General features: G+C 50.8%; 1 long non-coding RNA gene across 1 annotated transcript; it reads left to right on the top strand.

Moving 5' to 3' along the window:
* The first annotated feature begins 274 nt into the window (after window positions 1–274).
* LOC117997815 lies at window positions 275–5,584 on the top strand. Its single transcript, XR_004675886.1, has 3 exons — window positions 275–3,939; window positions 4,035–4,629; window positions 5,054–5,584. It is a non-coding gene; the product is annotated as an uncharacterized LOC117997815 (long non-coding RNA).
* Window positions 5,585–26,892: the final 21,308 nt, after the last annotated feature.

Below are 26,892 nucleotides of genomic sequence, written 5' to 3'. Positions count from 1 at the left end.
GGGAGCCCGATGCAGGGCCTCTGGGATCATGACCTGAGCCGAAGGCAGACGTTTAACAACTGAGCCACCCAGGCGCCCCCCGTTTTTAATATTTTAACAAATTAATTCTCCTGGATTTTCTAAGAATACCAACATGTTTATAATGATAACTGATTTTGGTTTTAAGTGTATTGGACCCTCAACTCCCTTGTTTATTTATTTTTATTTTTTACTATTGGCAGGTGCTTTCAAAAACTTCGTGTTGTGGGAGATTCAAACCTGCTTACATGTAGAACCGGAGCCTGGGCTCCCCTGTGCATCATCCAGCTTCATCAAGTGCTGACTCAGCCCGTCTTGCTGCTTCTCTCTCCGTGAGGACTTCTGTCCTGGGGTAGATGAAGCAAAACCAAGGCATTGTTTTATGTCATCCTAAAGACTCCAGCATGTATCTTTAGCAGGTGAGGATATCTTGGTCACACTTTAACTTCCCTACATCTCACAAAACAGTGACTCCCTCGTATCATCTGACACCATTCACACTCACTTTTCCTCCAGGTGATGAGGTCTGCCCTCCTTCCTTCCTAGACCTTCTTCTGTGGCCGGTTTCCTGCCTGTCACACCAGTTAGACGTAGGCTTTCTACATCCGGTTGGAGTGATGAAGATGCGTGTGCCTCTGAGTAGTTATGGGTCTGAGAGGGCAGGAGCGGATACAGAACAGAGTGGATTTCAGGCTTTCGGGGTGAGGGGGCAGCCCAGCTGCGGGGAGAGCGGAGGGGCTGGCGCTGAAGGAGCCTCCATGCTGAGGGGCTGGTGTAGGCGGCTTGGGCAGGCCCAAGGAGAAGCGCCAGAGGCTCTAAGGCTTCAGCCTGAAACACACCAGCCCTGAGACACACGGGGCCAAGACTGTTCTAGAAAACGGAGGGTAAAATGGATCACAGAGTTGCTTCTGAAGAAACGAGCTGAAGAAAGCACTTACCCATCTATAAACTCTTCTAAGAATGTAGATTCAATCCAAGGAGCAGAGTTTTTGTTTTCTAATATATTTCCTTGGTCAGTTAACGTAGTTCCATCCAGACTGCTCTGAGTGGCTAACACTTGCAGAATGATCTTTCCATCGACCTGACGACCACGCAGTGTCTGGCTTAGCACAAACCCTGGTCCGGCCCTGAAACCCAGGCAGTGCTCTGTCTCATGTCTCCCCCCACCCCACCCCCTACCCGGATGCCCACAACACTCTGCCTGGTGGGGTGTGTGTGTGTGTGTGTGTGTATGCATGTGAGTGTGTATCAGCGCAGATCTGGCTCATCATTTTAAGAGGAACAATAATTCTCATAGCCAGTATACTATTGAGAGACACTGAGGTTGCTTTTGAATTTTGCCTATGGCAAAAATGATAAAATTCATAGGCTAGAGTATGCAAATCCAATCTAGATAGTTTACTATAAAATTAGCAAGAATTTTTTAAAAGCATAATACTTAGTGCTGGTGAAGATGTGGAAAAGGCACTCAGTCACTCTTGGTAGCTGTAAACGGTGTTACGATCATTTTGGATGACAATTTGGCAAATTCTATTAATATGTAAAATGCTCCTGCTCTTTGGTTAATTTGTGGCTTTCCTGGGAAGTGAGTCTATGTATAGATTTGTGCCCAAAGGTGCCTTTTGAGCCTTGCTCCCCAGACCTCCGAAAGGACCTCCTGAGCCCAGACCCCGTATGTGGAAACTTTGGCGTCCCGAGAGGCTTCAGCACATGGAACCGTGTGTGCTCGGAGGTGAGAGCACCGGCATGTAGGGGTTTGCTGCTTCGCTTTCTGTCTCCAGCACAGCTTCTCCCAGGCAAGACATCAGCTCCGGAGCGCTGTCTCTTTCCAAGTGAAGCCGGTGTCGCAGACTGCCCTTCAGGGGTCAGAAGGAGGTGATGCCGTTCGGGACCGTGCAGCACCTCCTGCCCACCTCAGAGGTCTGGGGGTGGCCATGGGGTCCTCACCAAGGCTTAGCATCCTTTGGTATGTTGGCTCCTGCCCCGGAGTGTTCCCCTGAGTAAGGGGGCCTGCGCAGTTCCCCAAAGCCCTCCTAGCCCTCAGTGCCCCCCAAACGCTGGGCCTCCTGCTTCACCGCAGTGGCCTCTACATTCTGTTCCTTTGAGTAAGGTGCAGGGTGGGGCGGGGCAGGGGAGAATCACCAGAGGCTTTTATTGCCGTCTTACTTCTCTTTGGAAGAGTAAGAATTTTAAGAATTTGACACCATTACTTGGTGTCCGTGAACCAAATGACCCACTGCCTCAGCTGCTTTGCCAAAGGAGGCTTGACATGGCCTTCCCCTTGGAGAGAGTCAGATGTCCACACGTGCCTTGCACGGCAGGCAAGCAGATGTTAGGATGCAGTTATGGGAGTTCTGTGGGCTGCTTGGCAAGCCGCTGGCTGGCACAGGGGCATCTCTAGCCCCAAGGGAGCGGGGTCTGGGGCCCCTGACCCCAGGCCTGCTGATGCTGCTGGCAGCCAGATTTCCCAGCATTCCCTTACAGAGGTGGCACCCAGGCCCAGACTGCTCCAACCACAGCTCCTGGCGTCCCCACGGATGCATCCACTCTCACGATCGTCCCAGGAGAAGGGAGAGGGGCAGAGGACGGGGGTCCCTTCCTGGAGCACCCGCACAGCCTACCCTTGGCTTTGGAGCGAGTGTCCCCCAGCAGGCCAGTTTCTCATCCCAAACCCCGTGCCCTCGACGCTGTGCACTTTGCCACATCTGTCACTGGATCATGCCATTAGCTCTCCGGGAACAGCAATTCATGGTCACCCCAAGTGCCTGTACCCAAACAAAATAGTGTATGAGAGGCCATGAGGTTTCTTAGCGGTAAAGAGGCATCCTTATCGTCCGCGGTTTACGAATGAGACAACAGGCCCAGGTTGTAAGCTGCCTGAGGGCTCAGCCATATGGGACAGAGCAGCACTGGTCAGGGCTTCTGTCTCCATTCCTGGCTACTAGGTGACTGACTCTCCCAATCTGTCTGTGACTGAGGGTCTCCCGGGACACATGGTTTTCGGTGCTAACATGGGGACATTCCAGACAAACTGGCGGCAGTTACTCACTGTGCCCAGCCTCTCCCAGGCTTCTCCTGGGTCCTCCCTGCCAGCTGGGACCCTGTCTCCGAGCTCAGAACCCCGCGGTTCATGGCTTTCTTCCAGGTTGCCTCACCCGCCTCCTCCCCCTGTGGAGGCCTATCACGGGAGAGCACACACAGTTGATGCTCAGTGGTTGTGTCCCAAGGAGCACTGAATGGGTGGCGGGCAGGGCCTGCAGATGATAGTCAGGAGGGCAGCCTAGTGCCAACCTCGTGAACTGGGCAGTCTGAGGCCAGGGCGGGGGGCAGGGAGGGACTGGGGCTGCGGCTGGGCACCCTCCAGGCCCTGGACCTCGCCCATACCTCCCGACTGCCCTGGCTGGTCTTTGTATCCCATCATTTAAATTGAACAAATGCTAATTAAGAAAATAATCCCCCCCGAATCATTTTCCTCCCAGCCTGCATGCCTGTGTCCAGAGGCCAAGTCTGGAGGAAATGTTAACACAGGCTAATGAAGACCTTGACTGTGACTTGAAGGACTACCCTGCTGGGGCAGAATCCTGGGCAGGAGATGGCAGCCAGCAGATGCATGCTCCTGACTGACTTAGAACAGAAGTGGGGGCCTGTGGCGAAAGTCGAGGGGCCGGGGATCTTTCCTAGACCTGTTATTCTCTAATGAATGTATTTCTCTTCCCGTGACCACATGCAACTGAGGATTTATCCGCAATCAACAAATGAGAAGTTCTGAGCCAGAAACCCGAGTCCGTGCTGGTCCTCCACCTAGGGCGCTCCCGCCACCCGCTGGCCCAGACATCTGGGGACCCATGCCGTCCTGCTCTGCCCATACCTGCCCATCGCATGTTTCTCCCTGTCACCAAAGAATTAAAGACAACATCTTGGGTAGGAAGCTATTGTGGAGGGTGGAAGTTTCTGGCCAGGCAAATAAATTGGATTTAAGTATATTACAGTCATAATCTTTTTCTGCCTCTCTCCAGACGGTCTCTGTACATGGAGAAATGAGAATGTATTCTCAGACAAAGCGTGACCTGAGGGAGAAGCCTGCCGGAATCTGGATTTTCAATAACATAAGACAATAAAGCTTAGACTTCTAACCTGCTGCAATATGGTCAGAGTATAAAGAGCTTAGCTCCTAATAAAAGGGCAGGGCTTCCGCTCATATCTGAAGATCCGGACCCCCCAGAAGGACACTTCATAAAGATCGTAACGGGTTAGCCTGGATCACACAGACACGAGGCCTTGTTGACCGATTGTCTGACAGTTGTCACCTATGGATCTGATATTAATAAGTCCCGTGTTGATTTCCTCAGGGTATTTTTGTCCCTGTAATTGCACATCTTCCTGTTGTGACCCTACACTGGGTGGCATGTTGCGTGCACGTTGCACCCTTTTTTCTGGGGTTTGCCCACCGTGATATGGCACCTCCCTGAGTGGGGCGATGAACTGGCAGCAGCTGGACAATGGCAAGGGCAAGCTCGTAGAACACAGGACAGAGCCACCTGAGCCACCTGCTTCTCCCTGGGAGCTCGAGTACTCTGACACCTTCCACAGGAGGAGAGCAGGTGAAATTCGGTATCGTCAGCCATTCTTCTGTGAATTTGTTTGCCTCTCAGAGACTGCCAGGGGATTAATGGGTTGCCAGGTGGTTCCCCTGACAGCGTAATTGAGGCAAAGTATGTGAATCTACTGCATGAATATAATTGCATGAATGAAGCTGAGGGACAATAGTGGAGCTTGGTTAAAAATCTCTGACACATAAAATGCCACTGAGCCAGCAACAGAGAAGTGGAGAATTGGACCAGCCAGCAGCCCCTCTGGCTATGCGTCCTCTCCCATGGTGCCGATGGCATCGCCCTGACTCCTGCCCCCTTCCGTTTCCACCCAGACTTTCTGGTGGCCCCAAGGCAGGTCCATGCCACGCTCTGCAGTATCATCTGCACTTTAAAATGACATTGAGGCCAAGTATTCCAGAGCATTTCAATTCTGTTCACTCCAGGTGCTGCTTTATTCCCCTGGCTGCACCTCAGAAGAGCCCACCCCTCTCATGTGGGACACATCTCTGCAGAAGTTTTCATTTCTGGGGTGTACCCAGTGGGGAGAGGCAAGTGTGGGATGCTGGATGCTCTAGGACAGGACTGTAGACTCTGCTAGGCTCCTTCCTTCTCTGGGAACCCTGCCCTGGTCCATGTGGAGAAGGACGACAAAGGAAAGCACCTACTGAGGTAAGGCACGTACCTGTGTGCAGCCATGCCATACTTTGGGAACTCAGAACACCTTCTGTAGTGATTTACACCAATCAGGGAGCCATGTCTGTTTCTCCCTTTGATTGTTAAGTCAAAGACCATTGAAAATGTGGCATATTCACAGCAACACACAGCCATGGGGAGGCTGATGATGAGAAAGGGGCTACCCCTCAGGTAAAGTGCTGGATAGGGTGTCAGAGGGGCTTGGAGAGGAAACTGCCCACCTCAGGGCCAGGCTCTTGGGGCTGCCGGGAGCTGGTGCTGAGCCACAGACCAGGCCCACAAAAACCATCTGGTGCCCTCATCCAGTATGGGAACTGTCCCTACAGATGCTTATGGTCCTGTGACAGGAGGTCCCGGGGTCTGTGGGTGGTGCCCATGACCTATTGATCTTGGAAGACCAGAGCCCAAGACCCAAAGTGGGTTCCTGGTCAGACAGGCCTGATGTTGGAGGTTGGTATCAGACATGCTGCTCACTAGCTCCATGACTGTATCTTCCTGACCTCAGGTTTCTCATCAGAATATGATAATGACATGGGTGCCATTGAGTTTATCAACTGAATTAATCACAGCCTTTTAAGAGAGGGTGGTCCTCAGCTTTTACAGGGCATTGTTACAAGATTAATTGTTTTCCTCCCAAATTCATATGTTGGAGTCCTAACCTCCGGTACCTCTGAATATGACTATATTTGGAGATAGAGTCTTTAAAGGTAATTAAGGTTAAATGAGGTCATAGGGTGGGCCCTAATCCAATGTAACTGTTGTCCTTATAAGAATAGGAGGAGATCAGGACACGGGCACAGAGGGAAAACTGTGAAGAGACAGGGAAACAGTGGCCATCTACATACCAAGGAGAGAGGCCTTAGGAGAAACCAAATGTACTGACACCTTGATTTTGGACTTCTACAGTCCACAACTGTGAGAAAATAGATTTCTGTTGTTTAAGCTACATAGTATGTGGTATTTTGTTATTGTATCCCGGACAAACTGATGAAGACAGGTTTGCTCACAGCTGCCTCTGCCCTTAGCCCAGAGAGAGTTGGCCTTTTATTCCTGCTCAGAGGCCTCTGAGCTTTGTGACAGGTGGGCAAAATACTGGTGTGTTAGAAACAAGCATAAGGGAAACTCCTATGGACCTAGCCCTCTTGTAAATAAAATCTACAAACTGTGGACCAAAACAAACAACCAAACAAAAAACAGCTCTACCCAAGTCTCTGGTCAGCCCCTAAAGTACACATGCTTTTAGGCAGATTCAGAGCAGTTAAAATAAAAGCAGATCTGAACTATGATTTGACCTGACATGAAAGAGAGTTTGCAGTTTAAGTTTGGTCAAAACAAAAACAAAAACAAAACAAAACAAAAATCAACATTCTCTGGAGGATGAAAACAGCTTACTAAAACAAAAAATCAACATTCTCTAGAGGATTAAAACAGCCCAGAATCTCTGCACCATAACATTCCCAATACACAACATTCCAGGATACGATCTAAACTTGCTTAAAAATGTGATCCAGATTCAAGAGAAAAGTCAGTCAACTGAGAACAATCCTAGATGGTCTCAAGATGTTGGAATTAAGAAGACAAGGATTTTTAAGGAGCTATTATAATTGTATTAGATGAAATAAAATATGCTGGCAGTGAAAGAAGAGAGAAGAAATCTCAGCTAAGAAATAGAAATTATGAGAAAAATCAAATAGAAATTGTAGAACTGAAAAAATGTAATCGCTAAAACTAAAAATTCAGTGGATTGGCTTATTACTAGAATGGAGACCACAGATGAAAGAGTCAGCAGACTTGAATATAAAAAGTATCAATGCCCAATCTGAAGAAGAGAGAGAAAATAGATTGGAAATAATGAACAGAGTGTCAGGAAAACTATCAGAAGGTCTAATATATGTGCAATTTGCGTCCCAAGTGAAGCAACAGAGAATGTAGCAGAAAAAGTATCTAAAGATATAGAGGCCAAGAAATTTCCTAAATTTGGTGAACACATAAATTTGAGTTTCAAAAGCTCAGTGAACCCTAAGCAGGATAAATATATATAAAACCACATCTAAGCCTCCTAATCAAACTGCTGAAAATCCAAAGAAAGAGAAAACCTTTAAGGTAGTCAGAAAAAAACTATACACATTGTACCTGGAGGAAGATGATTTGGAAATACGGCAGACTTCTCGTCCAAAACTATGGAGGCCAAAAGGCAGTGGAACAACATCTCCAAAATGCTTACAGAAAAACCTGCCCACCTAGGATTCTATAACCAGGGACAGTATCCTTCAAAAATGAAAATATTTTCAGATTAAAGAACACATAGAAAATGTGTTGCTATTCCTGAGAAATGCTAAAAGAAGTACTTGAAGGGAGGTGATAACAGTTGGAAATTCAGTTTTTAAGGGATTAGTGAAGAGTATCAAAACTGGGATATATGTGAATAAACATAAAAGACTTCAAAAATCTTAATTTCTTTAAAATACATAAGGCTGTTTAAAACAAAAAGTCACAACATTGTCTTCTGGAGTTTATTATGTATGTGGATATCATACCCATGGCAACTATAGCATGAAGGACTGGGGAGCAAATGGACCTATACAATTATAGGTTTTCTACATTTTACATATGATGGAACAGTATCAACTCTAAGTAGATTGAAAAGCTAAAGTTGTATATTATGGATATTTTAATCCCTAAGCAACCACTAATAGTGTAATGTAAAGAGATATAGCTAAAACACAGTAGATTAATTAAAATGGAATTTTAAACAATATTCAAATAATCCAGAAGAAAGAAAATGAGGAACAGAGGAACATGAAACAGAGGGAACAAACAGAAAACAAATAATAAATTAGCATACCTAAATCCAACCATATCACAAATTACATTAAATATTAGTGAACTAAGTATGCCACTTACAAGGCACAGATTGTCAGAATGGATTTTGAAAAGCAAAACCCACATCTTATACTCATTAGGAGGCTACAGTAAGAAAAAGAACAGAAAATAACATGTGTTGGCAAAGGTGTGGAGAAATCAGAACCCTTTGCACACTATTAGTGGGAATATAAAATAGTACAGCTGGTATATAAGCCAGTACAGCAATTCCTCAAAAATTAAAAAATAAAATTACCATATGATCCAGCAATTCCATTTCTGAGAACATACCCAAAAGAAAAAGCAAGCAAAAAGAAAGCACGAACATGAAGAGACATTTGTACATACATCTGTTCATTAAAGGACTATTCACAGTAGCCAAAACATGGCAGCAACCCAGATGTCCATCTGTGGATGAACAGATACAGAAAATGTGGTAAATCCATACAATGGAATATTATCCTTAAAAGGAAGGAAATTCTGAAGCAGGCTACAATATGTATGAACCTCAAAGACATCACGCCAAGTGAAGTAAGCCAGCCAGTCACAAAAGACAAATACTGGATGATTCCACTTATGTGAGTTACCTAGAATAGTCAAACTCATAGAGATGAAAGTAAAATGGTAGTTTCAAGGGGTTGGAAGTAGTGGTGGGAGTGGAGAAATAGGAGTTGTGTAGTGGGTATAGAATTTCAGTTTTGCAAGATGGAAACATTCTGGAGATTGGTTGCAGAACAATGCGGATATATTTAGCACTACTGAACTGTATACTTAAAAATGGTAATTTACACTTAAAGATAGTCATGGTACATTTAAGATGGTAAATTTTATGTTACGTGTATTTTACCACAATTAAAAATAAAAATTAAAAATAGCAAGACCGAGCTGAAGTAGTTATTTTAAATATATTACTTTAAAATCGTTATTTTAAATATGAAAACCCAGATAGGTTGAGCATAAATACATGGAAAAAAGGTATATCATGCAACCAGTAAGCATAAGAACACTGGAATGGCTACATTAATATCAGACAAAATAGACCTCCAGACAGAGAGCATTAAGAGATAAAGAGGGACATTTTCATAATGATAAAAGGGTCAATTCATCAGGAAAACATAGTTATAAATGTATATGTACCTAATAAGTAAAAATTCTATAATCTTAGAGACTTTAACAGCCATTTCTCAGCACTTGATAGAAATAGAGAAATAATTTCATTTAAAATATGGGTGATATGAGAACATTATCAGCTACCTTGATCTAATTGATATTTCTACCATACCTGCAACTTCAGAATACATGGTATGTTCTGCAAGATGGATGACCACACACTGGACCACATGACAAGTCGTACTAAATTTAAGGAACTGAATTAATGCAGAGGATGCACACTGACAAGTATGGAGTGAGATTAGGTATCAAGAGCAGGAAGATATCTAGGAAAACCCCTGTGGTAAACAGAGCGATGTATAAACCCACCACCCCAAGTTGTCCATGTCCTAATTCCTGGAACCCATGAATACATTAGGTTACGTGAAAAGAGAAATTCAGATTACAGATGGAATTACGGTTGCTAATCTGCTGATTTTAGGATAGGGAGATGATCCTGGATTGTCTGAGTGGGCCCGGTATCCTCACCAAGGTCCTGCTAAGTAGAAAAGGGAAGCTGAAAAGGAAGTCAGAGTGATGTGATGTGAAGAGGACTCAATCTGCCTTTGCTGGCCTTGAGGATGGAGGAAGGAGGCCACAGCCAAGGATCACGGGCAGCCTGGAGCAGTCAGAGAAGACACACACATGGATTCTCCCCTAGAGCCTCTGGAAAGGGGCCCAGCCCTGCAGATATACTTTGACTGTCATCCACTGAGACCCACATTGGCCTTCTGACTTACAGAACTGTACAATAGTTTGGGTTGTTTTAAGCAACTAAGTTTGTGGTCATTTATTACAATGGCAATAAAAAACTAAAAAAATCCTTGATTTCAATTCACCAGGGTTGTTGCAATAATTGGACTTAATTAAAATAAAAATTAAGGAGGTTATAAAATAAAGGGAGGTCTGCCTTGGAGGAGAGCTGGATCCGTGTCCTTTTGGGCCTTCCTGCCCCAACCCTGGATGGGTGTGGACACAGTGTCCATACTGTTCACTGCGGACTGGACAAGCAATCCCCACACCCACTCTAGTGCGTTGAATAGTGTTCCCCTAAAAATTCATTTGCACTCAGAACCTCAGAATTCAGCCTTATTTGGAAATAAGGTCTTTGCAGATGTCATCAAGGATCAAGACAAGATCCAACTGGATCAAGGCAGGCTCTAAGTCCAAGGAGAGGGGTGTTATCAGACCCAGGTGGGGACTCAGACAGAGAAGACCATCCGAAGATGGAGACAGAGTTTGGAGGGAAGAATCTGCAAATATAGGACGCCAAGGACTGTGGGCAGCCGCCAGAAGCTGGGAGGAAGTCGTAAAGTGACGGAAGGAAACAACCCTACTGACACCTTGGCTTTGGACTTCCGACCTCAGAGCTGTAAGAAGGTCCATTTCTCTTGGTTTAAGTCACCCAGTTGGTGACAGCCTGTTGCGGCAGCTCCAGGTCACTAATACGCCCAGAGTGTCAGTCCCTGGAACCATTACAACCAGAAGCAGGTGCTCAAAGGCTCCAGGGAGCACCTGGCAAAAGGACTGGCTGACAGGAGTTGGGCCCCAGGAATCAGACCTGCTTCCTTCTCGTGCTCCTCTGGATTCATTCTGCTCCCGTGAGACTCAAGGCACGAGGGGTCTCCCCTCACCTCCTGGGCGCTGGCCCAGGCCCTGAGAGCTGCTCCTCCTGGGGCCTCACACCTGCTGTGATAAATACCGTCACGGCTGCACCCCCTCAGAGCCCTGCAGTCACCCAGGCCTCGGGACGTGGCTGTGTGGCCTCTGGGCCCACGCCCTGGCTGGCAAAGACTTGCCCAGAACCCGCGTCTCACTCCGGCCAGGTGGTATGTCTGGGGGGGTTGGAGGGCGATGCCGGCAGGCTGCGGAGCTGCCCCTCGGCAGGGCTGACCAGCCTGTGTGCCCGGCGCATGGCCCCCACTCACAGCACTGCCAGCCGAAGCTGCGGCGCCCAGCGGGGCTGGGAGGGCCTGCCCGAGGAAGGGAGTTCCTGGCATGTCAGCCGGGAGGTAGAGTCCCAGTCTTCGCTTTGGGGTCGTTGTTTTGGTTTCTTGTCAATGCGGACGATGGCATGTGAGCAGGGCAGAGTGCCTGAAGTGGAGGAGACAGCTGTCATCACGAAAATGCAGTTGTTCTCGGGACCCTGAGTCTGGGGTGCGTGGGGGTCCCCCTGACTCGGGACCCTCGGGGTCTGGGAGCCATCACTGAGTGCTCAGTCCTTTTGCTCTGCTGCTCTGAAGCACAGCCTGTGGAGCTGTGTTTGGCCAAAGTCGCGTCCCCAGGTGGTTGCTCACAGAGGGTTCTGCTCCCTGGAGCACCTTGGGCCTGGGTTCCTGGCCATGGGCACCTGTTCCTACTCAGTGGTTTCAGGATTCATGGGACCTTCTTTGTGGCCAACAAGCATCAGAAGTGGGGAAGGCCCCAGGCACTGTTCTCGGTGCCCAGGAGGTTGGAAGGAGAGGTGGGGGGCCCAGTGGATCTTGCACCCAGTCCAGGCTCCCTGGGTCACCTGCCAAGGCCCAACAGGCCTATTTTTCATTGTTGCCCCACAAGGAAATGCTCGCATGCTGCTGACTGCCGAGTCCCTGCTCCTTTTGTATATTTCAATATGCAGAAAGAGGTTTTTATTGCCTTAATGGGGTGTCTAAATTGCCTGCTCCACCTCTTGCTGCAACAGCCAGCGCTGGAGCTCTGATCCAAACCTGAACAGTGGGATCATTTGTGCAAATTTTTGGGAGCTGTGAGAGGAAAACATTTCAAATTAGGGAGAACATTCCAGTGATTGGGAGTGCTTGGAATCCCCAGCTTACCAACACAGCCATTCCTAAGTGCATTTTAAAAGAGAGGAAAAAATCTCCTCTGCACATCCCTTGGAATTGCCCAGTGGAGAATACGCTGCTGAGGACTGTGGACATGTCCCAGATGCTTTGGGAGAAGGGCTTGAGGAGCTCCAAGGTCGGCACCATCTATGTAGCATTGTCCAAGCAGTGTGCGGTGAGGAAGCCCCGACCAGGCTCTGGACAGAGCATGGTGTCCCCCACGCCAAAGACGTCACAGCAGCTTCCCAGTGCGAACCGGCGCCACTAACTCCGAGGCCCCCCCTTCCTGGAACGGGAGCTTGAGGAGCCAGGCACCTGTAAATGCGAAAGGCTCATCCTCACAGCCTTGCGGGTGGCTCCTGAAAATGTCCATGGAGACCACTGCCCTGGAAACATAGATTCTGAAACCCTTGTGTCTATCTCGGAACATGGCAGGGTACCGATCAAGGAGTCGATTTGAAAAATTGAATTTTAAAAGCCAGTAAGTAAGATCAGGGATGCTTGCCGTATATTTGTCTGCTAGGGCTGCTGAATGAAGTACCACCCACCGGAGGTCTTCAACAGGAATTTATCTTCTCCCAGTCCTGGAGGCTAGAACCCCGAGATCAAGGTATTGGCGGAGTTGGTTCTTCTCTCCTTGCTTTGCAGATGGTCGTGTGTCCGCCGTATCCTCGCGTAGTCTGTGCTCCATGCACACGCGTCCCTACTGTCTCTCTTGTAAGGACTCCGGTCCTACTGACCACCTAGAACCTCAGTCACCCCATCTCCAAAGACAGCCCCATGAAGGCTCGGCCTTCACTCTGGGCAATATAAGGGGGCCACATTTCCATCCATAGCACACTCTTGAATTTCGAGTTTGAATTTCGGTTACGGTTTGTGCTTTGGTTTGGTCACAGGTCCCTAGAAGAGAGCCTTCCTCCATCACTCCGCGACAGGGCGCGGAACCGACGAGCCCATTCTGAGGCTGCCTGCATGCCGGCCCATCTTTGATCCTCACAGCACCTTGCAAGCCCGGCGGTGAGCTCCTGTTCACAGAGGGCAGCACCAGGGGGCAGGGAGCAAGGCCGTTTGCTGGCACTGGCTAGTCATGCCAGGCCTGCAGACAACAGACGGTTAGAAAAGACCATGAACTTCCAGCCACCTCTTCGTGTGTCCTCCATCACCAGGAGGCCGCATGGATCCAACAAGTTGGCCCTATTATGAGCTAACTATGCTCCAGAAAAACGATCTATAATTGTCCAGATTTAGGGAAGTCACAGATGCGAGTGGCCGTTTCCAGCTGCCCATTCCCACAGTGAGGGTGGGGCCGGGTGCCTTGGAGAGGAGACCACCATGGGCTTTGTCCCGTGGGTGCAAGGGAGACAGCCCAGGGGGCCGGGGTGCACCTGAGAGTCAGGGGTGGCACAGGGGGAGGCCAGCCGCCCTTGGACGCGGTGCCGCCAGTCACCTCACCCATCCAATGGGAGCCGAGCATGTCCCCCATGGATTGTGAGGAGAAAGGATCCATGCAGGCAGCAAGAGTCAGGTCCAGTGTTGCTATCCATCAAGCCCGTGGTCGACAGGAACTATTGTTCTCAAATCCCTGCTCTGCCGGCAAAGCCCCAGCTGCTGCTTCTTGTGCACATTCAAGGTTTGTCTCTACCGAGTGCTCGCACTGGGCACCCCGTCCATGAACTGCCTCTCTGGGCTGGCATGGAGTTGGCGGGGGCCCTGGGCGGCCTCCAGGAGCTCGCTGCAGGAGAGGGAGGCTCCCTGTAGACAGAGGTGCCACCGTCCTTGGAAATCATCGTGATGGGGCCTTCTGCACGGGCACGGAACCCCGAGGAAGGAGCTCTCTGGGCCGGTGGGTGCCGGCGGGGTGGCCCCCCCGGGACAGAGAGGGGCCCGTGGAGCATGGGGCCGAGGGAGGCTTTTGTGGGCCTCCTGCGCGGGCATGGAACCCCAAGGAAGGAGCTCTCTGGGCCGGTGGGTGCCAGCGGGGTGGTCCCCTCCAGGACAGAGAGGGGCCCGTGGAGCATGGGGCCGAGGGAGGCTTTTGTGTGGCCGCTAGGAAGGAGCAGACCAGAGTTCAGGGTGGGCGCTGGGGCCCCAGCGAGGGGGACCACCCGACTAAGGGGTTTCTTTCCATTGGGAGGCCCACTGCATTAGTTTCTTGGGGTTGCCGTAACAAATTACCACAAATTTGGATGGCTTAAAGCAACAGAAATTTACTCTCTTTCGGAGGCTGAAAGTTGGAGATCAGTGTGTCAGCAGGGTACTTCCTCTGCAGGCTCTGGGGGGAGGGTCCCTGTCTTTCCCTGGTTTGTGGTGTTGGCAGTCACTCCTTGGCTTGTAACTGCACGCCTCTGACCTCTGCCCCCACCATCGTCCCCGTGTGTTCTGTCGTCTCCTCTCCTTATAAGGACACCAGTCACTAGATTTGGGACTCACACTAATCTGGCCTAACCCTGTCCTAACTAAATACACCTGCAAAGATCTATGTCCAAATCGTGTCACAGTCCACAGTTCTGGGGGGACGATTCAACCCTATCCAGAAGTTTGTCCCAGACTGTTGTGACTTTGTTGTTCATTCCCCAAGTCATGCCTATAATGCCCCAAACAGCCTGTGATATTTACAAGTCACAAGTGTTTTCTGGAGAAAAGTGCCAGGGAAGGGAATTCTCTTCAGGTTAACGTCTCATCTCATTCCAGCTGGCCCAGCCCTCAGATTCCCAGACAGTCTACTCGGGTTGAGTCAGCAAACCTTCTGCTCCCCCACCTGGCAGACTTGCTCGGGTGTCCCGAGGGGAGCAGGTAGAGCAGCCTACCCAGGAAGGTGAGCAGGGCCTTCCTCCCCTGGGCAGGAGAGGCACTGCCCCACAGCTAAACTAAGCCCTGAGACAGTGGGACCGTTGGAGGCCTCCGGCCTCAGACAGGCTGCTGCCCCTTCAGGACTGAGCCACCCGGGTGTCCCTTGCCTTTCTCACCTCAGTGTATTCACTGTGACTCCAGACCACCTGAGTTAGATCAGGCTTATGTAGTAGGACTCAGCAGGACTCATTTGCCTGTACTGGTTGGAACAAACTGGGAACCGCTGAAGCAGAAAGGGGCTTATTGAGAGACTTGGAGATGCCCCTACGAGCCACTGAGCCACTAGGAAAGCAGGAGCGGGCCAGATCTGGATATGAGATCCAGGGACATGCATGCCCACGGGTCCCCTGGCTGCGTCCCCACTGGCTTCACTTGGCGTTTCAGCCACTGTCTTCCTTCGCTCTCCCTGCAAATTGGCTTTCTCCAAGTCCAGAATCCTCAGGACAATGGCTCATTGGTCTGGTGTCCCCCAGTCATTGGAGACCAACTGGGGACAACCCACGGGAAAGCGAGGGATGGGCAGGCAAACCTGCGGAGGCCCGCTACGTGCCTTGATTCCATGATGAACACTTGGCTCCAAGAATGGCACTGGAAACCTCTAGGCTAATGTTTGTTATTTGGAAATCATTTCCTGGGCAGGCCTGGGTGAGTGCCTCTCCCGGAGCTGAGGTCAGATGCTGGCGCGATTTGGCTGAAACTGTGCGGTGTTTGTGAGAGCTGCCATGGCCCTGGGTCCACCAGCTCCTCCTGCAGCCTCAAGGCAGCTATGACCAGGGAGGGAAGGAGTGGATGCTTTTCTGTAGACCCTGGAAGCCTATGCACGTGGAGGGCCCTTCCACCCGCCTGGCCAGCTTGCTCTAAACCAGCCTGACGATTTTCCCTGCTCCCTGGATTGGGGGTTCCAAGTCCATGAGAGACAATGCGGCTGTCACGGACGTCAACCTCACATCCCTCCATGCTTTTCAAATGCAAGAGGACCCAGCCAATGCCTCAGAGAAGAGAAAGGGAAATGAGTGGAGGTGCCAGGCTCTCTGCAAGACAGCGGACGGGCAGCGCAGGCTGAGAAGTGCTCTCCGAAGAACGAACGAGAAGGCTGGGTGGAAAGTGCTCTCCGAAGAACGAACGAGAACGCTGGGTGGAAATGGACCCAGAGGACCTCTGAGAGCCACCCAACGCCCCTCAGTGGGGGCAGGAGCCTCAGACGGCAGCCACCTTACTCGAATCATCATAAGTGAATTGAAGAAGAGGGTTTGTTGGCTTGAGCCAGAGGGTCTGGAGGTATTGATGGCTTCAGACATGGAATGACCCACATCAGAGGGTGGCACGCTTCAGCCTGAGGGCCGATCGGTTCTGCCGCCTGTTCTTGCAAATGCATTTTTTTTTTTTAAAGATTTTATTTATTTATTTGAGACAGAGAGAATGAGATACAGAGAGCATGAGAGGGAGGAGGGTCAGAGGGAGAAGCAGACTCCCCGCCGAGCAGGGAGCCTGACGCGGGACTCGATCCCGGGACTCCAGGATCATGACCTGAGCCAAAGGCAGTCGCTTAACCAACTGAGCCACCCAGGCGCCCTGTAAATGCATTTTTATTTGAACATAACCACAGCCGTTTGTTTAAGTATTATCTGTGTCTGCCCTCCCACAATGGCAGAGTTGAGGAGTCCTGCCAAAGACCATCACTGGCAGAGCCTAAAATCGTTATTATCTGGCCTTTTCCACAAAAGGTTTGCTGCTCCCGGCTTTAGAGCTGTGTTGCCCAACATGGTGGCCACATGTGGCTCTTGTCTTTTAGATGCATGAACTGGGTCTAGTCTGAATTGGAGGGGCTGTCAGTGTACCCAAGGCACGACTTCAGAGACAGTATGAAGAAAAGGACGTAGAGTGGCTCATGGAGAATTTTTACTATTGATTGCTTGAGATGATATTTTTCAATATGTTGGGCTAAACAAAACATACTACTAAAATTAATTTCACCTTCTGCTTCTTACACTTCACGTGGCTACTGGAAAATTGTCTACTGCAGCTGCAGCTCCCGTTGTGTTTCTGTCAGATGGCACCAAGTCAGACACCGGATGACGTCACGCCTCCTGCCCGCCTCTCCGGTGGGCTTCCTGCACGTGGCAGACGAGATGCCTGCTAGCGCCATCCTTTCAAATTGCAGGTCACAGTCTGTTAAATGGGCCAGGAAATCAATGTAGTAGGTCATGGCCAGAGTTTTTAAAAAATGAAGAAGAAGAAAATTGAAAATGTTTACAGTGCCTTGCACACTACAGATGAGTGTTGGCTTGCAAAATGTGTTTCAGTTGTGTGTTCTTTAGTGCATCAGGGAGTGCCTTGATCTGTAAGATGTACTATGATTTTTATGAATAAGAAGAAGACATACAGCCAATCACACCACAATGAATGGCGGCAAACAGCAGACTCTTGAAACACCGGAATCTGTCACAACAGCTTCTTGGTGCTTTGAATTTCTCTTCCATCCTGAGAGACGTGGCCATTTCTCCTGCCTTTGGCTGCATGGCGGGGTGCGTTCTAGTCCTTCCTTTTGCACGTGTCTCGGTCACCAAACGACCCAACTTCAACTATTTGTGGGAGACTTCCCTTCTTAAGTCTCATAAAACACTTGGTGGTTGTTTTGGGAAAAAACCAGCTTGTGGCCTCAAGGTCATTCTCCCTGTGATGAATATTTGCTCCCCTAATACTGAATCTGGTTTTTGTGACCTAATGCCCTGCTTTGGCATTTTTCTGCATACTCAAAATCCTTTCATTTCAATGTGGAATCATAGCAACTCCCTGTGAAGACATTCTAACAAAAATGAAATTCACCCCATGTGGTCCCAATAAGATGGACAATCCCGGTGATGTGCGGAGGGCCCAGGGAGCTTTTGACTGCAAGAATACATTTTTAGAGATGCCAAAAGGTTAGAATAGACAATAAGTAATGTGTAAATATGTGAGTAGTGGTCCAGTGCAAAATGCATTTCCCGTTGTGGGTTGTGAAAAGCGTCGAGAAGCACCAGGCACATGGAGTGCTCCCCGTGAGGAATCCCAGCCCTCCATAAGCCCTTGGGGCTCAGACCTCCATGGGCTGGAGGCTGAGTCACATGCACCTTCCCCTGAAGTCAGCGGGACCCACACCACCTACGATTCATACAGGAACAGTAGCAGCTGGGGCTGCTGAGCCTGGGCCAGGCAGACACCTTCTGTGGGGTGAGCTATGTGGATTTCAAGACTGCACCTCCTTTACTGTTTTGTTCCCACTTCATCCTAACATTGGCTGGAAGGAAGGTGGGATGCGGCGTGCTCATCCATTACTTCGTAAGCCACATCTTGGTTCATTTGTTCTTTAAGTCATTCAGGAGATAGTCACTGAGCATCTACTGCGTGCAAGGCACACACAGGCTAGCACCAAAGAAGAGGGCAGAACTCGGGATGGGGAGAGGGAGAAGCCCAAAGGGAAGCTGCCAATCCTGGAATGTTCTGCTAGGCGTGGGAGTTAAAGAGCATCACTGGGCTGAAGGCACCACAGTGAGTGGAGATCCTTTGCAGAGAGATACCGGGGTGTTAGCAATGCTGTGCAGATGGAGGAGGGAACATACAACAGATTAGTTGACCAACCAACCGACCAAGCAACTCATCAGCCGCCAAGTGCTATCAGAAGCCCTGTGTGCCCCACCCCACCCCCTCCCTGCCCAGCTACTTCTCATGCTGAGTAGCTGAGGTTCGTGGGAAGGGTTCCGGGTATCTATGCAGTAGTAGGAATGGCTCTGAGACCAACCAGCCTCCTGTCCTCTTTACTGTGTCCCCACACAACCGTGGGGCTCCTCTCCTGCGTGGGACTCATCTCCCCAGTGCCCCTGCTGCCTGCGGTTTCCCCCTGCACGTAGCTAGCTGGCCTGCAGGGTGCTGACGGCTTGGGAAGCTCACAGGTCTGGGCCAGTGGTCCACGTGCCCTGCTCCATGCTGTGGGAGCCACTGCGACCCCAAGCATGGACACATCTGGGTTAGCTCTGGTAGTGAAGCCTGAAAGTTCTTTGAACTGAACACACAGTTTCTCTTGGGGACACACAGAACTGGCAAAGCTTTATTTCCTGTTTCTCCTGGCTAGCAGTGGTACTTTCTGCCCCGTCTCCGGCATGTTTCTCACATGCCTGCAGCCCGAATGCCGCAGCTTCAAGAAGAGGCTATGGGACTCCGACACATCTTTGGTGGCAAGGGTTGAGCACACAGCTTTATAATGAAGTTGGAAAGTTTGGGGCTATGCATTTAATGAAGTTTGTATTAAGATCTAACACAGCTGCTTCCGTTCGCACTTCGCAGCATTATTTAGAACAGATGTTTAATACTTAATGGATTGAATATTTAGGTATGGCAATGCATTTGACACCCACCATTAAAGAAGAGAGCTTCAAATGCAGTGAAGTCCTCCTCAAGCAGTGGTTATGGGGTTTAGGCAGTGAACTCTCCAGATGGGCCGAAGGGGAATGGAGATCTTGAAGGAGATGCCTTCCTGCACCCCGGCTTCCTGTGCTGTCCCCAGGGGCTCCCTGAAGGGCTCTGCAAGCCACCTCCATCCCAACCGACTGTCAAGGTTGCTCCCGACCGACACTCCACCTCCTTCAGGTGAAGCATTGGGTAAGTTTTCCTCTCCAACAGAGATTGTTCTAGAAAGGCATCCATCCCTTACAGACCAATTCAGGAAGTTCAAACAAAGTTATGGATCTCCAAGAGCCTTCTGTATATTATGAAGTCTACTATGCTCCATGGAACACTGTGGTGTGCTTATTATAGTTTATTCCATAAGTAGATGCACCTTAAGAACAATTTATTTGAATATTAATGCCTCTTAAGGGAGACATCATCAGGCTGTCTAGAAAACATTATCATGGTAAAGTTCTGGGGAAAATATCACATAGCAAGTCCACAAAACCAATAAAAATCCCCACCATGTGACCCATGTGATGAAAAACACGCGGTTTCTCCCTGCTGTTGCCGAGTCGCCTCGGGGGTGGGGGTGCACACACCTGCCCCCCCGAGCCCCCCAGGCCCCCTGCCCAGGGGACTGCTGGCTCGCTGACTGGTGCCCATAGAGACAAAAGCCAGCCAGGGCCCAGCTGGGTGGCCGGTGGACCCCGCCTTCCTGGTGACGGCTGCTGGCCTCAGTGGGGCCCATGCATGGCGGGAGGGGCCTCACCAGCTGAGCCCCCATCTGGGGTGGCAGGTGGAGGGTCGGGGAGGGAACCCGAGGAGGGCAGGAGTCCACCAACAGCCCTCTGCCAGGAAAGTGTCTGGCCTACACTTCTCGACACAAGAGGCTGGAGCCTGGGCCCCCTGGGGTAAGCTGCAGCCTCGGAGTGGCGTCGGGCACAGAGGAAACATCTCGGAGGCACAGGTCGCTACCACAGAAGAAGTCGCTGCCGGGCTCTCTCTGGGCTTCAGATTCCTCATCTGCACAATTAATAATAATAATAATAGCAGCATCCTCATAAACACAGTAAATATGATGATGAGTTGTGGGACCGACCCCTGGCCCGTGGTGACATTGGGGTTCTGCAGTGGGGCCCCCTCCCACATGGAGGGCCCCACCGCTCGCTGCCCACACCTTCGCACTCACCTGCCTGGAAAGAGGCAGGCCAGTTGTAGCCTCAGCCGATAGGCTCATTTGGAAAATGGAAATGTGCATCCTAACCCCATTTGTCATGCTATCAGTGCCCGTTGACAGCCGCATGGCACAATTCAAAGGAAAGATTTAGACCTAACAGGGAAAAATCAGTTAAAATTGACATATCCATTAGAAGATTTTAGAACTGAAAACATATTCTTCATGGAGTGTTAGGATGACTTCTTAGGTGATGCTAAATCAATAGCTCATACCTGGGATGAATTCATTATTTTGTTTTATGAGAACTGTCTGGTTCCTCAATTCTCTCCTGTTCTGCCTTTTCAGAAGTGCCCCAGGAAAGCCGCAGATGAATCTTGAAGACACCAGCTGCAGTTGCAGCCTGAAACCCCGTCAGCCATGTCGCCCCCCACCCGGGTCCTGGGTGTGATGCCACCCCGGCAATTTGTTGACCGACGCACTCCTCACCCGCGTCTGCCCCTGCGAGCCTCGGATGCATTGCAGGCTGAGGCCCCTTCAGCCTCCTCCAGCTCTCGTGGTCCCTGGGCCCTCTGGTCATCACCACGCGTGAGAGACTCACATGGTGCCACAGGAGGGGTGGCCATGCCCTTGGCCAGGTTTTCCACGTCCTCTGACCCAGGGCAGTGGAGGGACGCAGGGGCGGGGCCAGTGCTAAAGGGAAGGAATGGCAGCAGCAGACCCCAGACCACCAGCCTGCCACCCCTGGGCCTGTGTCGCCCTGGTCCCTGGCCCACCCACGACCGAGCCCTGAATTCAGCAGCTACCAGAGATTACCGCCCTTGACGGGGAAACGGAGGTTTCCTGATGACTTTTGTGTCCGAAGCAACGCTCTCATTCACATCTAAGGACCTACCACATCTTGGAAAAACATGGACCTGGGTATAAAATATAAGCCCTGGGAGGAAGCACCTCTGCTGCTAAGTATACAAGAATTCTCAGGGCAACAGCCCCGGATGGCGGCCAAGAGTGTGGGCCGGGGAACCCCACTCCCTGGCTAAGTTTCGGCCGGTGCCCGGTCTAGCTGCGGCCGGGGCAGGCGGCGCCCGCTCCGTGCCACTTGGAGGTGGGGACACAGTCCGTCCACCTCGTAGGGCTGCAGCAGAGCGGTGAGCATCCGTGAGTGACAGCCACCACCACCACCATCACAGCTGCTGTCTCTGACCCCTGAGACAAGGAGAGGGGCGCACCGCTGGTCAGCGGCTGGAGGTTTGTGACAGGCCAGTGTCCCCGGGCCAGTGCCCCCTCTCCAACACTGCGGCTCCATCCTGCCAGCCCAGCCCCAGGCCCTGCTGCGAACACCAGCGCTGCCCGGGCTCCCCCGTGGACACTCCATCCTCCAGGGTCAGGTAATAAACCCGACCAAGGTCACCCCTCCCATGGAGGGACCTGCAAAGCCTTGTGTCTCAGGGCTCTGTCAGGCCGTCCTAGACATGACCCAGTGAAATCTCAAGAAGAAAACCAAAAAACTAGGTCAACACAAAAAGCCAGGAGAACTTTTGTTGTTCTTTTGGGCTGCTTTACCCCAAGACAGCGCCTCCTGTCCGCCCTCCGCCCACTCTGACCTCTGCTAGCCGCGCTGTGTCAGCAGAGGTCAGGGAGACCCAGGAGGGAAGGAGGCAGCAGAAGCCACCACAGGTGGTGACTGGCAGTGACCGCTGAGCCAGGAAGGCTCAGGAAGGCCTGTTGCGGGGGTGGGAGGGAGGGTCCCGGTGCCACCAGCATCCGGCTCTGCGGCCTCAGCAAGGTACTCAGCGTCCGTGGGCCGGAAATCCTCATCGCCGGATGAGCACCCCACCTGCATGCCTTCCCGTGGCTGCAGTAACGACTCACTACAAACTTATTTCATTTAAATTCAGTTTAAATCAACAGAGATTTCTTCCGTCACAGTTCTGGAGGCCAGGAGTGTGACATCAAGGTGTGGCGGGGCCGTGTCCTTGTGCAGGCTCCAGCATAGGGTCCTTCCTACCTCCCAGAGCTTCTGGAGGTTGCTGGCAATCCCCGGGGCTCCTCGGCTCGTGGCCACAGAGCTGCACTTGCTGCCCCGCTCTGTGGAACTGTACTCGTCTCCCGCCGTGTCCCTCGAGAAGGACACACGATGGCGTGTAGGGCCCACCTGGATAATCCAAACTCGTCTCAAGAAACTTAACTTACGGTAAGTTAGGACCTTTTGCCATTAAGGTAATAGTTGCTTGTTTGCCATATAGGGTCACATTTGAGGATCCGGAGATTAGGATATGGACACACTTTTGGGGGGCCCCATTCTGCCTGCTCCCCACCTCTCAGAGTGAAGTGGGGATTAGACACTGGGTCACCTGGCTCCTGGCCAGACACCATGGTCGTCACGGTTCAGCCTGCATGAGGCTGAGCCTCCAAACCTGGGTGTGAAATCACGGGGACATCGCTCCTCACTACACACCTGGCTCTGAGCCCCGACATTGCCCTGGGAGGCAGGGACCCCATTCCTGTCCTTGGGGCCTGCTAGGCTGCGCTGGTCATGCTTTTCTCGAAGTCTCACTTCTAAGAACCCTTCTAGACCCTGGCCAGCTTTGGAACTGAAAGTCTGTCTTGTCAAAAGTGAACAACTCAGAATACATGTGAAGTGCTATTAATTTCCGCCCCAACCATGTTCATCTTACCTGAGACACTAGCCAAGACCCACACGTCATGATGATTATGACGAGCCACCTAGCAGCAGGCCCGCCTCTGAGTTCTCTGCAGCAGGAACAGGTGACAGTGCTCTCTGTCTAATACATCTTTAAATTATCCTCTTGGAGGACAAGGTCTATAACCAGACCCTCTCAGTAGTGATAGCATCGATATGGGGCCATTCAGAGTTGATGAGCTTGCCATGTTGACTTAGGGGAACGTATGTGTGTTTTTCCGGTTGTGCACTAGTGTGTTTGCCGTGGTTTTGAGCCCTGCCCTTTCCAGCCAGGCAGGCAGACATGGAGGTTATTCACGGCAGCAAAGCTTTTTTAAACAGCAGGAAGAGATGTCTGGATTTGCAGAACACTGGGCTAGCAGAGACGGGCTGTGGGTTCCTTTCCTTTTTTTCTCCTTCTTCCTCCTCCTTATTGGGTCCCTAAATAACAATTGCTCATTGCAAAAATTCATCCAATTCAGAAATAAAACAAAGTTTAAGGTTCAAAGCAAAAACTTCCTGTTCTCCCTTCTCCGCCCCACCTCTGTCCCACTCCCTGGAGCCAATGATATTAGCAGCTCTTTGGCAAAATACAAGACAGTCTAGCTGTGTCGAACCAAAAGGCACCAAGGATGCATGTCCTGGGGTGTCACCACAGTCCAACTGACACCCAAGGGAGCCCTGGGTGCCATTTGGCAAATCTTCCAGGCTCAGAGGAAATGTCAGCACAAATACCCACATTTCTCTTTTTAGCTAGTTTTATTGAGATACAATTCACCCATTTAAAGCATTCAATTCCATGGTTTTTAGTCCGTTCACAGAGATGTGCCACCCTCACCTCCATCAAGCTTAGAACATTTATCAACTCAAAGAGAATCCTGTGCCCTTTAGCCATCATCCCCAACCGGCCCCCCATATCTGCCATCCCTAAGCAAACTATTGTTGGACGACTTTCTGTCTATAGATTTCCCTGCTCTGGACATTTCACGTAAACGGAATCATACAATTTGTGACCTTTGGGGCCTGGCTCCTTTCACGGAGCATCCTATTTCAAGGTTCATCCATATTAGAGTGCGTGTCAGGGCTTCACTCCTTTCTATGGCTGAGTAATATGCCATCGTATGGAGAGACCAGTTTGTCGATGCATTGTGTATGTGCAAATACCCACACTTCTTTATCTGTACGTTTGCTTTAGACGGGATCCTACATTCCTGCAGCTTGTGGATACTGTACCATGCTGGTACGCGCAGGTGGAGCCTATTCTTTCTCCTGGCCCCAGAGCTCCCCTCGAGGCACACACCTTCCTTTCTGTGATGCTCAGGTTCCATTTGGTGGCCAGTGTGCCACGTCTGACCCACCACGGTGTATCGTTCTGCTTGCTTGGTGGTCAGAAAGCACATGGGATCTGCAGCCTGGCTTCCGTGGAAGAGCTACAGGACGTAGCCGCTCCGCGTGCCCTGGCCGTGTGGCCTTGGACACTGCCCAGCGGCTATGAAGGGCCCGCTGCCAATCACCTCGGTGGCCGCACTCCTGACCATGTCACCTGCCTGCTGCCTGGTGTGGGACATCTGGCCCCGTATGCATGGGGCTGCAATCTTCACTGAGGTACTCCTCAGCTGATCCAGGTGTAGTTGTCCCCATTGGTCGTTAGGCTGAGCCAGGTAATAACACCAACTCCCAAGTCATAGTGACTTAAAATAATCCAAGCTCTCTCTTGCTCACACTGAGTCCAGGCGAACCCGGATCCTCAGAGGGTCCCAGGCCAGCCCACCTCCGGCAACAGTCGCCGCAGGGTCCAGAGAGAGAAGCAAATGGCCCATGACACTAGAACTTGGCCCTTAAAGTGTTTGCCAGGAAGTGAAACATGCTGGCTACCCTTGCATGGCTATGACAAAGGTCAAAGGGATGTGTTCACCTCTGAGCTTGGAAGATTTGCCAAATGGCACCCAGGGCTCCCTTGGGTGTCAGTTGGACTGTGGTGACACCCCAGGACGTGCATCCTTGGTGCCTTTTGGTTCGACACAGCTAGACTGTCTTGTATTTTGCCTTTCTCACCAGAGCTAAGAGGAAATGCATCAGCTTCTAAATATGGTATAAAGTTCCTATGTGACCCACTTTTAAAAGAAAGTAAGAAAAGAGGGGCGCCTGGGTGGCTCCATTGGTAAAGCGTCTGCCTTCGGCTCAGGTCGTGATCTCAGGGTCCTGGGATCGAGCCCCGCATCAGGCTCCCTACTCAGTGGGGAGTCTGCTTCTCCGTCTGCCTCTTCCCCTGCTCATGATCTTTCTCTCTCTCTCAAATAAATAAATAAAATCTTAAAAAAAAAAAGAAAGGAAGGAAGAAAAGAGAGGTGTTGGCTTTCAGATAAGCCAGGAACAGTCTGAAGCATCACTGTCTGCTGGGCTTCTCCTCTCACTTGCACCACTGAGCTGGGAAGCCCTCCTTCCTCCAAGGACCTAAGCCCCACTCCTTGGGTGGTCCCAGGAGCCATCATCCGGGCCATGGTTGACCAGATGGGGGAGGGGAGCAACCAAGATGACCCAAACCACCCCTGGATCCATCTTTTTTGGAATGGAAGCCGGGCAGTCCCAGTGGGGACCCTGTCACCTGGCAGAGTCTGCCTTGCACAGGCCCCTAGCCACTGGGGTGGTCGGGGCGCCGTCGCCCAGCCTGGGCAGCCATGACAGTGCCACCACTGTGTAGGCTTCTTATGGACAAAGCAGCCCCTCAGACGTCTTCTTCCTTGCTTGCTGACCCAGAAACAGGGGCATTGGTGGGAGCTGCTCTGGACCAGGGTGGTGCCTGGGTGCCCTTGTCCCACCCGAGACTGCCGGCTTGTCTCAGCCTCAGGGCCTTTGCAGAAGAGCATTCATTTCCTAGGCCTGTGTGGCCAGGTGCCTCAAACTGGTGGCTTCCCACAGCTCCAGTCGGCAGGGCCACCCTCCCTCTGAAGGCTTCGTTGTGGACATCCCGTGTGGCCTCTGTTGCAGCTCCTGGCGGTGCTGACGTTCCCTGCTTTCCTCGGCTTACAGCTGCATCTCTTCCATCTCTGCCTCTGTATTCTCTTCTGGTAATGACACTAGTCATTGGTTTGAAATACAGCTTTGTACACTCACCCAACTATGCCCAGTTTCACTGCTGGACTTTTGATCATGTTATCCAGTTGGCCCATGGAAAGCTATGCCTCCAACTGCAGAGCCTAGCGGGTCTGACTCCCCATGCATGGCCCCCCACATCATTATTAGCTGCTCCCCTCCCCCTCCTCCTCCTCTCCCCTTCCTCCTCCTCTTCCCCTCCCACTTTCCCTCCTCTTACTCTTCCTTCCCCTCCCCCTCTCCTCTTCCCCCACCTGCTCCCCCTACTCTTCCTTCCCCTCCTGCTCCTCTTCCCCTTCCTCCTGCTTCTCCTCCTCCTCTTCTTTCTTCCTCAATTTTGCAAGCCTGAGAGGTAAAAATATTAATTCACTGTTTTATTTGACTATTTTTTATTTGGTGAAATACTTTGTATCCTTTATCCACTTTTTGCCTATGAGGTATTTAGGAAGATTTTTTTTTTTTACTTTTTTTATTGTTATGTTAATCCCCATACATTACATCATTAGTTTTAGATGTAGTGTTCCATGATTC

This window comes from Mirounga leonina, unplaced genomic scaffold (assembly GCF_011800145.1).
Source record: "Mirounga leonina isolate KUSES-001 unplaced genomic scaffold, KU_Mleo_1.0 Mir_114, whole genome shotgun sequence".
NCBI classification, from domain to species: domain Eukaryota; kingdom Metazoa; phylum Chordata; class Mammalia; order Carnivora; family Phocidae; genus Mirounga; species Mirounga leonina.
This window is presented reverse-complemented; position numbering and strand designations above follow the sequence as displayed.